Source organism: Scyliorhinus canicula, chromosome 10, assembly GCF_902713615.1.
Source record: "Scyliorhinus canicula chromosome 10, sScyCan1.1, whole genome shotgun sequence".
Taxonomy (NCBI): Eukaryota; Metazoa; Chordata; class Chondrichthyes; order Carcharhiniformes; family Scyliorhinidae; genus Scyliorhinus; species Scyliorhinus canicula.
The window spans coordinates 3,049,423-3,062,114 of record NC_052155.1 but is presented as its reverse complement, the minus strand read 5'-3'; the positions used below and the strand labels follow the sequence as shown (position 1 = coordinate 3,062,114).

At 61.3% G+C, this 12,692-nt stretch overlaps 2 protein-coding genes across 8 annotated transcripts in view; one reads left to right on the top strand and one right to left on the bottom strand.

The window, feature by feature from the left end:
* The window catches only part of abcf2a (ATP-binding cassette, sub-family F (GCN20), member 2a), a 52,140-nt gene extending 50,167 nt beyond the window's left edge, over window positions 1–1,973 (bottom strand). Inside the window, exon 1 of one of the 4 annotated variants that reach the window (XM_038808510.1) lies at window positions 1,878–1,973. The gene's annotated coding sequence lies outside the window, so the exon portion shown is untranslated. Of the gene's footprint in view, window positions 1–1,436; window positions 1,579–1,873 lie in introns of those variants that run through there. The other 3 variants (XM_038808511.1, XM_038808508.1, XM_038808512.1) reach the window with 3 other exon arrangements.
* faim2a (Fas apoptotic inhibitory molecule 2a) overlaps window positions 1–12,692 on the top strand; it is a 394,729-nt gene that overhangs the window by 254,833 nt on the left and 127,204 nt on the right. For 3 of the 4 annotated variants that reach the window (XM_038808517.1, XM_038808516.1, XM_038808515.1), the window contains exon 1: window positions 2,022–2,119. The exons of the other annotated variant lie outside the window; for it this stretch is intronic. The gene's annotated coding sequence lies outside the window, so the exon portion shown is untranslated. Of the gene's footprint in view, window positions 1–2,021; window positions 2,120–12,692 lie in introns of those variants that run through there. 4 annotated transcript variants of the gene reach the window in all.

Genomic DNA, 12,692 nt, shown 5'->3' with positions numbered 1-12,692 from the left:
GGGGCAATTTAGCGTGGATAATCCACCTACCCTGCACATCTTTCGGTTGTGGAGGTGAAACCCACGCAAACACGGGGAGAATATGCAAACTCCACACGGACAATGACCCAGAGCCGGGATTGAACCTGGGAGCCGTGAGGCAGCAGTGCTAACCACTGCGCCACCGTGCTGCCCTCTCAACAATCTCTCAACTCCTGACCTCATTACAGCTGTGGTCCAACATCAGCATAGAGCGGAATTCCAGAGGTAGAGTGCCTGTCTTTGACATCAACATAGCTCTTCACCAAGTGCAGCATCAAGGACACAAGGAAAATTGAACCCGATGGCAAAAAACAGGGGAAACCAACCACTGGTTGTAGTTAATCATCTCAGTCTCAGGACATCACTGCAGGAGTTCCTCAGTGGAGTGTCCTGGGCAAAACTACCTTCAGCTGCTTTATCAATGACCTTCCCCCAATCATCAGGTCAGAAGTCAGGATGATTACACTGTTCAGCACCATTCGCGACTCTTCAGCTCCTGAAGCAATCCATGCCATGCCCAGTCCATGCCCAATTGCAGTTAGACCTGGACAACATTCAGGCATGGGCTAAGTGACAAATAACATTTCTGGTACACAAGTAGTGCCAGGCAATCTTAATGAGAGAGGATCTGAACATCTCCCCCTGACATTTAATTGCTGAATCCTCTATTTTCCACTGACATGGACCAAATAAAAACAGTGGCCACCAGTGCAGACATGATGTGGAGATGCTGGCGTTGGGCTCCGATGAGCACAGTAAGAAGTCTTACAGCACCAGGTTAAAGTTCAACAGGTTTGTTTCAAACACTAGCTTTCAGAGCGCTGCTCCTTCTCAGGTGAATGAGGAAGGAGCAGTGCTCCGAAAGCGAGTGATCCCTGTTGGAGGTTAACCTGGTGTTGTAAGACTTCTTACTGTGCTCACCCCGGCATCTCCACATCAAGACACCATCCAAATTGGAACTCCCTCCCTAACAGCACAGTGGGTGTACCTACAGCTCAGGGGCTGGAGCGGGTAGGCGGCTCACCACCACCTTCTGAAGGGCAACAAGCGATGGGCAATAAATACAACAGCCAAATACTGAATAAAACACGCGCAATCCGCTCAGAAATGTGGAGAGGCCATTCAGCCCCTCCAGCCGGTCCCGCCATGGGCCACGTCTATCCCACCGACAACCAGGATCTCCGGCCCAGTACAAAGCGTGGCCGTTCCCGGAGCGGGCGACGCTGACTGGGCCGAGCCGGTATCTCCCTCCCTCATTACCCGGAGGCCCAGGCCGGCCTGGGGCCTAGCCGGCTCCCCGCGTCCCGGCCTGAGGAGAATTTCACCGCCCTATTTATAATGATCAGCGGCCCCGTGAGGCCGGCCGAGCGGTTGAGGTGGGCTGGGCTGGGCTGGCCGGTCAGTCAGTTCCTCACCTGGAGAAGCCGCCGGTAATCCTGCCGCCGCCGCCGCACAGAAACAACTGGAAAAGCCGCGTGCCTGAACCGGCTTCTAGCCGCCCGCCCCGCGTCGCCCCGCCGCACTCTGGGAGCTGCAGTCCTCCAGCCTCCTCTCCGCCGCCCACAGGCTCGCTAAAACCCGGCGGAGGACTACAACCCCCAGAATACACAGCACCCGCCTCCACATCCGCCTTGTCCATGTGACCACCCGGCCTTCCGCCGCACAACCCACTGGGAGTTGCAGTTCATTCTAACCATCAGAACCCACAGCAAAGCGCAGGCAGAACTACACATCCCACCATGCACCGCCGTTCATCCTGAACCATTTCTATCACATTTCATGACTGTAAAGTGTCAGAATTCTATGAGATATCGAAACGCCAGCTGATTCTGAAAGATGACTGTTAACAAACCCGCCTTCAGTCCAGTGACAGGAGGTTCTGGTCCACAGCAGGTCCCGTTGCACTCTGGGAGGAGCACAGACAGTGAAGCATTGACGTCACCGGGCGCCTTTGATGCGCGATGCCCGTGACGTCTAGGCCCCGCCCCTTGGCGGGGGAACTACAAACCCCACACGGCACCGCGGCGTGGCCACGGTAACATTCACGTGCTCCAACGGCTGAGGCGGGAGAGGCTGTCCGCACAGACCGGGTTCAACGGTAAGACCCCCCCCCCCCCCCCCCCCCCAAAATCCCCATCCCAAATCCCCATCACCCCCCAAATCCCCATCCCCTCCCCCCAAATCCCCATCACCCCCCCCAAATCCCCATCCCCTCCCCCCAAATCCCCATCACCTCCCCCCAAATCCCCATCCCCTCCCCCCAAATCCCCATCACCCCCCAAATCCCCATCCCCTCCCCCCAAATCCCCATCACCCCCCAAATCCCCATCCCCTCCCCCCAAATCCCCATCACCCCCCCCCAAATCCCCATCACCCCCCAAATCCCCATCCCCTCCCCCCAAATCCCCATCACCCCCCAAATCCCCATCCCCTCCCCCCAAATCCCCATCCCCTCCCCCCAAATCCCCATCCCCTCCCCCCAAATCCCCATCCCCTCCCCCCAAATCCCCATCCCCTCCCCCCAAATCCCCATCCCCTCCCCCCAAATCCCCATCCCCTCCCCCCAAATCCCCATCCCCCCCCCCAAATCCCCATCACCCCCCAAATCCCCATCCCCTCCCCCCAAATCCCCATCACCCCCCAAATCCCCATCCCCTCCCCCCAAATCCCCATCACCCCCCAAATCCCCATCCCCTCCCCCCAAATCCCCATCACCCCCCAAATCCCCATCACCCCCCAAATCCCCATCCCCTCCCCCAAATCCCCATCACCCCCCAAATCCCCATCCCCTCCCCCCAAATCCCCATCACCCCCCAAATCCCCATCCCCTCCCCCCAAATCCCCATCACCCCCCAAATCCCCATCACCCCCCCCAAATCCCCATCCCCCCCCCCCAAATCCCCATCCCCTCCCCCCAAATCCCCATCCCCTCCCCCCAAATCCCCATCCCCTCCCCCCAAATCCCCATCACCCCCCAAATCCCCATCCCCTCCCTCCAAATCTCCATCCCCTCCCCCCAAATCCCCATCCCCCCCCAAATCCCCATCCCCTCCGCCCAAATCCCCATCCCCCAAATCCCCATCCCCTCCCCCCAAATCCCCATCCCCTCCCCCCAAATCCCCATCACCCCCCAAATCCCCATCACCCCCCAAATCCCCATCCCCTCCCCCCAAATCCCCATCCCCTCCCCCCAAATCCCCATCACCCCCAAATCCCCATCACCCCCCAAACCCCCATCCCCTCCCCCCAAATCCCCATCCCCTCCCCCCAAATCCCCATCCCCTCCCCCCAAATCCCCATCCCCCCCCCCCAAATCCCCATCCCCTCCCCCCAAATCCCCATCCCCTCCCCCCAAATCCCCATCCCCTCCCCCCAAATCCCCATCCCCTCCCCCCAAATCCCCATCCCCCCCCAAATCCCCATCACCCCCCAAATCCCCATCACCCCCCAAATCCCCATCACCCCCCAAATCCCCATCACCCCCCAAATCCCCATCACCCCCCAAATCCCCATCACCCCCAAATCCCATCACCCCCCAAATCCCCATCACCCCCCAAATCCCCATCACCCCCCAAATCCCCATCACCCCCCAAATCCCCATCACCCCCCAAATCCCCATCACCCCCCAAATCCCCATCACCCCCCAAATCCCCATCACCCCCCAAATCCCCATCACCCCCCAAATCCCCATCACCCCCAAATCCCCATCCCCTCCGCCCAAATCCCCATCACCCCCCAAATCCCCATCCCCTCCCCCCAAATCCCCATCACCCCCAAATCCCCATCCCCCCCCCCCAAATCCCCATCCCCCCCCAAATCCCCATCACCCCCCAACTCCCCATCCCCTCCCCCAAATCCCCATCACCCCCCAAATCCCCATCCCCTCCCCCCAAATCCCCATCACCCCCCAAATCCCCATCCCCTCCCCCCAAATCCCCATCACCCCCCAAATCCCCATCACCCCCCCCAAATCCCCATCCCCTCCCCCCAAATCCCCATCCCCTCCCCCCAAATCCCCATCCCCTCCCCCCAAATCCCCATCCCCTCCCCCCAAATCCCCATCACCCCCCAAATCCCCATCCCCTCCCTCCAAATCTCCATCCCCTCCCCCCAAATCCCCATCCCCCCCCAAATCCCCATCCCCTCCGCCCAAATCCCCATCCCCCAAATCCCCATCCCCTCCCCCCAAATCCCCATCCCCTCCCCCCAAATCCCCATCACCCCCCAAATCCCCATCACCCCCCAAATCCCCATCCCCTCCCCCCAAATCCCCATCCCCTCCCCCCAAATCCCCATCACCCCCAAATCCCCATCACCCCCCCCAAACCCCCACCCCCTCCCCCCAAATCCCCATCCCCTCCCCCCAAATCCCCATCCCCTCCCCCCAAATCCCCATCCCCTCCCCCAAATCCCCATCCCCTCCCCCCAAATCCCCATCCCCTCCCCCCAAATCCCCATCCCCTCCCCCCAAATCCCCATCCCCTCCCCCCAAATTCCCATCCCCTCCCCCCAAATCCCCATTCCCTCCCCCCAAATCCCCATCCCCTCCCCCCAAATCCCCATCCCCTCTCCCCATCCCCTCCCCCCAAATCCCCATCCCCTCCCCCCAAATCCCCATCCCCTCCCTCCAAATCCCCATCACCCCCCAAATCCCCATCACCCCCCCAAATCCCCATCACCCCCCCCAAATCCCCATCACCCCCCCCCCCCAAATCCCCGTCACCCCCCCAAATCCCCGTCACCCCCCCCAAACCCCCTCACCCCCCCCAATCCCCGTCACCCCCCCAAATTCCCCGTCACCCCCCCAAATCCCCGTCAACCCCCCCCAAATCCCCGTCACCCCCCCCAAATCCCCGTCAACCCCCCCCAAATCCCCGTCACCCCCCCAAATCCCGTCACCCCCCCCAAATCCCCGTCACCCCCCAAATCCCCGTCACCCCCCAAAATCCCCTCACCCCCCCAAATCCCCGTCACCCCCCCCAAATCCCCGTCACCCCCCCCAAATCCCCGTCACCCCCCCCCCCCCAAATCCCCCCCCAATCCCCGTCCCCCCCCAAATCCCCGTCACCCCCCCAAATCCCCGTCACCCCCCAACCCCGTCACCCCCCCAAACCCATCCCCGTCACCCCCCAAATCCCCGTCACCCCCCCAAATCCCCGTCCCCCCCCCCCAAATCCCCCCCCCACCCCCCCACCCCCCTCACCCCCCCCAAATCCCCGTCACCCCCCCAAATCCCCGTCACCCCCCCAAATCCCCGTCACCCCCCCAAATCCCCGTCACCCCCCCAAATCCCCGTCACCCCCCCAAATCCCCGTCACCCCCCCAAATCCCCGTCACCCCCCCAAATCCCCGTCACCCCCCCAAATCCCCGTCACCCCCCCAAATCCCCGTCACCCCCCCCAAATCCCCGTCACCCCCCCAAATCCCCGTCACCCCCCCAATCCCCGTCACCCCCCCAAATCCCCGTCACCCCCCCAAATCCCCGTCACCCCCCCAAATCCCCGTCACCCCCCCAATCCCCGTCACCCCCCCAAATCCCCGTCACCCCCCCCAAATCCCCGTCACCCCCCCAAATCCCCGTCACCCCCCCAAATCCCCGTCACCCCCCCCAAATCCCCCGTCACCCCCCAAATCCCCGTCACCCCCCCCAAATCCCCGTCACCCCCCCAAATCCCCGTCACCCCCCCAAATCCCCGTCACCCCCCCAAATCCCCGTCACCCCCCCAACTCCCCGTCACCCCCCCCAATCACCCGTCACCCCCCAAATCCCTGCCACCCCCCCCAAATCCCCGTCACCCCCCAAATCCCCGTCACCCCCCCAAATCCCCGTCACCCCCCCAAATCCCCCGTCACCCCCCAATCCCCGTCACCCCACAAATCCCCGTCACCCCCCCAAATCCCCGTCACCCCCCAAATCCCCGTCCCACACCCCAAATCCACGTCACCCCCCCAAATCCCCGTCAACCCCCCAAATCCCGTCACCCCCCCCAAATCCCCGTCACCCCCCCAAAGCCCCGTCCACCCCCCCAAATCCCCGTCACCACCTTCCAAATCCCCGTCACCCCCCCAAATCCCCCGTCACCCCCCCACATCCCCGGCACCCCCCCAAATCCCGTAACCACAAAAATCCCCGTCACCCCCCCCAAATCCCCGTCACCCCCCCAATCCCAGTCACCCCCCAAATCCGTCACCCCCCCAATCCCGTCACCCCCCAAATCCCCGTCACCCCCCCCAAATCCCCGTCACCCCCCCAAATCCCCGTCACCCCCCCAAATCCCCGTCACCCCCCCAAATCCCCGTCACCCCCCCAAATCCCCCTCACCCCCCCAAATCCCCGTCACCCCCCCAAATCCCCGTCACCCCCCCAAATCCCCGTCACCCCCCCCAAATCCCCGTCACCCCCCCAAATCCCCGTCACCCCCCCCAAATCCCCGTCACCCCCCCAAATCCCCGTCACCCCCCCAAATCCCCGTCACCCCCCCAAATCCCCGTCACCCCCCCAAATCCCCGTCACCCCCCCAAATCCCCGTCACCCCCCCAAATCCCCGTCACCCCCCCAAATCCCCGTCACCCCCCCAAATCCCCGTCACCCCCCCAAATCCCCGTCACCCCCCCAAATCCCCGTCACCCCCCCAAATCCCCGTCACCCCCCCAAATCCCCGTCACCCCCCCAAATCCCCGTCACCCCCCCAAATCCCCGTCACCCCCCCAAATCCCCGTCACCCCCCCAAATCCCCGTCACCCCCCCAAATCCCCGTCACCCCCCCCAAATCCCCGTCACCCCCCCAAATCCCCGTCACCCCCCCAAATCCCCGTCACCCCCCCAAATCCCCGTCACCCCCCCAAATCCCCGTCACCCCCCCCAAATCCCCGTCACCCCCCCAAATCCCCGTCACCCCCCCAAATCCCCGTCACCCCCCCAAATCCCCGTCACCCCCCCAAATCCCGTCACCCCCCCAAATCCCCGTCACCCCCCCAAATCCCCGTCACCCCCCCCAAATCCCCGTCACCCCCCCAAATCCCCGTCACCCCCCCAAATCCCCGTCACCCCCCCAAATCCCCGTCACCCCCCCAAATCCCCGTCACCCCCCCCAAATCCCCGTCACCCCCCCAAATCCCCGTCACCCCCCCAAATCCCCGTCACCCCCCCAAATCCCCGTCACCCCCCCAAATCCCCGTCACCCCCCCAAACCCCCGTCACCCCCCCAAATCCCCGTCACCCCCCCAAATCCCCGTCACCCCCCCAAATCCCCGTCACCCCCCCCCAAATCCCCGTCACCCCCCCCAAATCCCCGTCACCCCCCCAAATCCCGTCGCCCCCCCCAAATCCCCGTCGCCCCCCCCAAATCCCCGTCGCCCCCCCCAAATCCCCGTCGCCCCCCCAAATCCCCGTCGCCCCCCCCAAATCCCCGTCGCCCCCCCCAAATCCCCGTCGCCCCCCCCCAAATCCCCGTCGCCCCCCCCAAATCCCCGTCGCCCCCCCCAAATCCCCGTCGCCCCCCCCAAATCCCCGTCGCCCCCCCCCAAATCCCCGTCGCCCCCCCCAAATCCCCGTCGCCCCCCCCAAATCCCCGTCGCCCCCCCCAATCCCCGTCGCCCCCCCCAAACCCCCGCCCCCCCCCCCAAATCCCCGTCGCCACCCCCCAAATCCCCGTCGCCCCCCCCAAATCCCCGTCGCCCCCCCCCAAATCCCCGTCGCCCCCCCCCAAATCCCCGTCGCCCCCCCCAAATCCCCGTCGCCCCCCCCAAATCCCCGTCGCCCCCCCCAAATCCCCGTCGCCCCCCCCAAATCCCCGTCGCCCCCCCCAAATCCCCGTCGCCCCCCCCAAATCCCCGTCGCCCCCCCCAAATCCCCGTCGCCCCCCCCAAATCCCCGTCGTCCCCCCCCCAAATCCCCGTCGTCCCCCCCCCCAAATCCCCGTCGTCCCCCCCCCAAATCCCCGTCGTCCCCCCCCCAAATCCCCGTCGTCCCCCCCCAAATCCCCGTCGTCCCCCCCCCAAATCCCCGTCGTCCCCCCCCCAAATCCCCGTCGTCCCCCCCCCAAATCCCCGTCGTCCCCCCCCCAAATCCCCGTCCCCCCCCCCAAATCCCCGTCCCCCCCCCCAAATCCCCGTCACCCCCCCCCAAATCCCCGTCACCCCCCCCCCCCCAAATCCCCATCACCCCTCCTCCCCCAATTAGGGCAATTTTCACTGAGATTTAGAAGGTTAAGGGCTGATCTGATCGAAGCATTTAAGATATTAACAGGGAAAGACAGGGAAGATAAAAGTAAAATATTTCCACTGGTTGGAGATTCTAAAACGAGGGAGCATAGTCTTAAAAATTAGGGCTAGACCGTTCAGGGGAGATGTTAGAAAGAACTTCTTCACTCAAAGGGTGGTAGAAGTTTGAAACTCTCTCCCACACACACAGCTGTCGAAGCTCGATCAGTTGTGATGACCATCAATTCACTCGAGACATGATTGGAAGTAAACTGCGGTTTTAATAGTCTTAAGAACTGAGCCTGCCTGCGACAAGAAGAACTGAGGGCAGGCACACAATGCTGCAGCACTTTATACTTCCGGTAGTGGGAGGGGCCATGGGGGGAGCCGATGGTGGAGCCCTGTACAAGCTCCTCATCTCCCCCTATGGGCAGAGTCGCGCAACGGCTCACAGACAGAGCCCACAAGGACACAATACCATACAATACAATACAGTGTGAATTACATTCACCACATTCACCCCCTGTTTTAAAAAAATCAAGTCCGGCGGGGGTGACGGGTCTACAGGTTGAGCCGGTCCGGTGGCCGAGTTGTCCTTTGGGATTGGCGGAGCACCGGGGTTGGAGCCTCTTCGGGTGGCTGGGTGGTGACGGTCGGTGAGGGTATGGGGGTGGACTCCGGGGGTGTTTCGTTCGGAGCTCCGTTCCTGACCGGTGAGACGGGTGAAGGGAGGCGCAGGGAACCTATAGGCGCGGGGGCGCAGGGCGTGGGCAGGGAACCTATAGGCTTGGGGGGTTGGGTGGGGTGTAGTGTGAGGGGTACCTCGGCGGTGGTGGTGATAGTGGTGGATCTACCGTGGAGGGATCCTGCAGGCGCCAGGTCCCGGAGGGAAACGGTGTACTGACGTCCGTCGGGGTATTCAATGAGGGCGTAGTGTGGGTTCGAATGTAGCAGTGGTACCCTCTCTACTAGTGGGTCCGTTTTGTGTGTCCGGACGTGCTTCCGGAGGAGAACCGGGCCCGGTGTCCTCAACCAAGATGGGAGCGAAGCCCCTGTGGTAGCGCCCCTAGAGAAAACAATTAATCGTTCGTGAGGGGTCTGGTTGGTGGCGGTGCACAGGAGGGACCTAATTGCATGGAGCGCGTCGGGGAGGACCTCCTACCAATGGGACTGCAGGGTCAGTAGGACGTTCTTCCAGACCGTCGCGTTCTCCCTCCACCTGCTCGTCGCTCATGAAGGACGAACCCCTGTCGCTGTGTATGTAGCTGGGGAAACTGAACAGGGTGAAGACACTGTGCAGGGCTCTGATGACTGTATGGGAGGTCATATCGGGGCACGGGATGGCAAAGGGGAAGTGAGAGAATTCGTCTATGACGTTGAGGAAGTACACATTTCGATTGGTCGAGGGGAGTGGCCCGTTGAAATCGATGCTCAGGCATTCAAAGGGCCGGGATGCCTTTACCAGGTGGGCCTTGCCTGGTCTATAGAAGTGCGGTTTGCACTCCGCGCAGATCGGGCAATCCCTGGTGATGGCTTTTACCTCCTTGGTGGAGAAAGGCAGATTTCGGGCTTTGACGTAGTGGGCGAGCCGGGTGACCCCCGGGTGGCAGAGGTCGTTGTGGATAGCCTTCAGGCGGTCGTCTTGCGCGCTGGCGCGTGTGCCGCGGGACAGGGCATCTGGGGGCTCGTTGAGCTTCCCCGGTCGATATATGATGTCATAATTATAGGTGGAGAGTTCGATCCTCCACCTCATGATTTTATCGTTTTTTATTTTGCCCCTTTGCGAGTTGTCGAATATGAAGGCAACCGATCTTTGCTTGGTGATGAGGGTAAACCTCCTACCTGCGAGGTAGTGCCTCCAGTGCCGTACGGCTTCCACAATGGCTTGAGCTTTTTTGACTGAGGAGTGTCGAAGTTCCGAAGCGGAGAGGGTTCGGGAGAAGAAGGCGACTGGTCTCCCTGCCTGGTTCAGAGTGGCGGCGAGAGCGACCTCTGAGGCGTCGCTCTCCACCTGAAAGGGGACGGATTCATCCACCGCCCGCATGGCGGCTTTGGCGATGTCCTCCTTGATGCAGTTGAAGGCCTGGCGGGCCTCAGCTACAGTGGGAAGAGTGTGGTCTTAAATAGTGGGCGGGCTTTGTCCGCATAATAAGGGCGTAATAAGAGAAGAATCCCAGGCATCTCTTGTGGGCCCTGGGACAATGAGGGAGAGGGAGTTGTAAGAGGGGCCCGGGTCGGGGCCCAGGACTCCGTTTTCCACGACATAGCCGAGGATGGCTAGTCTGGTAGTGCGGAAAACGCATTTCTCCTTATTGTAGGTGAGATTGAGTTTCTGGACGGTTTGGAGAAATCGGTGGAGATTGGCGTCATGGCCGCAAATGGTGACATTGTCCAAGTATGGAAACGTGGCCCGCAGCCCGTACTGGTCCACCATTCGGTCCATTGCTCGTTGGAACACCGAGACCCCATTTGTGACGCCAAAGGGGACCCGGAGGAAATGGAAGAGGCGGCCTTCTGCCTTGAATGCTGTGTAGCGGCGGTCCTCCGGACGGATTGGGAGCTGGTGGTATGCAGACTTCAGATCCACCGTTGAGAATATGCTGTACTGGGCGATCTGGTTGACCATGTCTGCAATTCTGGGGAGGGGGTACGCATCGAGGTGCGTGAACCGGTTAATGGTTTGGCTGTAATCAATCACCATTCGGAACATTCCCCTGGTCTTGACGACCACCACCTGAGCTCTCCAGGGGCTGTTACTGGCCTCTATGACTCCCTCACGTAGGAGCCGCTGGGCTTCGGCTCTGATGGATACTCTATCCTGCAGGCTGTACCGCCTGCTGCGAGTGGCTACTGGTTTACAGTTAGCCGTTAGGTTAGCGAAGAGTGGAGGGGGGTCGATTTTTAGAGTTGCTAAGCTGCATATAGTGAGTGGAGTTAGGGGTCCGCCGAAGCTAAATGTGAGGCTCTTGGGGTTACATTGGAAATCGAGCCCGAGTAAGAGTGGGGCGCAGAGGTCGGGTAGTGCGTACCGCTGGAAATTAGAGTAGCTGGCGCCCTGAATCGTTAGGGTCGCGACGGTGCGCCCTTGTATTTAGACCGAGTGCGAGCCTGAGGTGAGGGAGATAGTTTGCCGTGCAGGGAAGATAGGGAGCGAACAGCGTCCTACCAGGTCAGGATGTACGAAGCTCTCGGTGCTCCCGGAGTCGAAGAGGCACGGTGTCTTGTATCCATTGATTTGAACGGACATCATCGAGCTCTGGAGGTGCTTCGGACGCGACTGGTCCAACGTGACTGCGTTGAGTTGCGGGTAGTCAGCGGCTCGATCAGCAGTGTTGGAGTGGCCCCGTGATGACTTGGAGGTGAACATCAGGTGATGGCCAAAATGGCAGCCCCCATTGATCGCACGTGGCGGGTGTTGAAGAAGATGGCATCCAAGTCCAAAGATGTGCAGGTTGGGTGGATTGGCCATGAAAAATTGTCCAAAATTCTATGATTAACATAGGACAAAAGTTTGGCGCAACATCGTGGGCCGAAGGGCCTGTTCTGTGCTGTATTTCTCTAAAGATGGCCGCCCCCGTGGATCGCACGTGGCGGGCGGCGAGGAAGATGGCGGCCCCCATGATTCGCACATGGCCGGCCGCGTGAGGGAGGACCTCCATAGTAGTTGCTAGCTCTACCGTGTCCTCCAAGTTCTGGGCCCCTTTCTCGAGTAGGCGCACATAGTTAGACCGGAGCCCCGCAACCTACACATCACGGACAGCGAGTTCCATATGCTGGGAGGCAGTTACAGCCTGAAAGTTGCAGTCCCGAGCAAGGGCTTTTAAGTTGCGCAGGAAGTCCTCTAGCGACTCTGCAAGGCGCTGGCGGTGGGTAGTGAAAATGTGCCGCGCATAAACCTCGTTTACAGGCCGCACATATAATCAGTCGAGCATAGCGAGGGCCTCAGTATAGGAGTTGGTACAATTGAGTTGCGTAGAGATGCGATGGCTCACCCGTGCGTGCACTAGGCTGAGTTTCTGCTCCTCTGTAGTCTTGGAGGTGCTCGATTCAGCCAGGTAGGCCTTGAAACATCGGAGCCAGTGTAGGACGATTCGCCTCTGCAGCCTGTGGGTTGAGTTCTAGTCGATCAGGTTTGAGGGCTGATTCCATAGTAGTTTTCTTCAAGTTTTCTAAGACTATTAAATTGATGTGACCATCAATTCACTCGAGACACGGTTGGAAGTAAACTGTGGTTTTAATAGTCTTACAACTGAGCCTGCCTCCGACCAGAAGAACTGAGGGCAGGCTCACACGGCTGCAGCACTTTATACTTCTGGTAGTGGGAGGGGCCATGGGCGGAGCCGAGGGTGGAGCCCTGTACAAGCTCCTCATCTCCCCCGATGGGCAGAGCCACGCAACGGCTCAGACAGAGCCCACAAGGACACAATACCATACAGTACAATACAGTGTGAATTACATTCACCACAAGT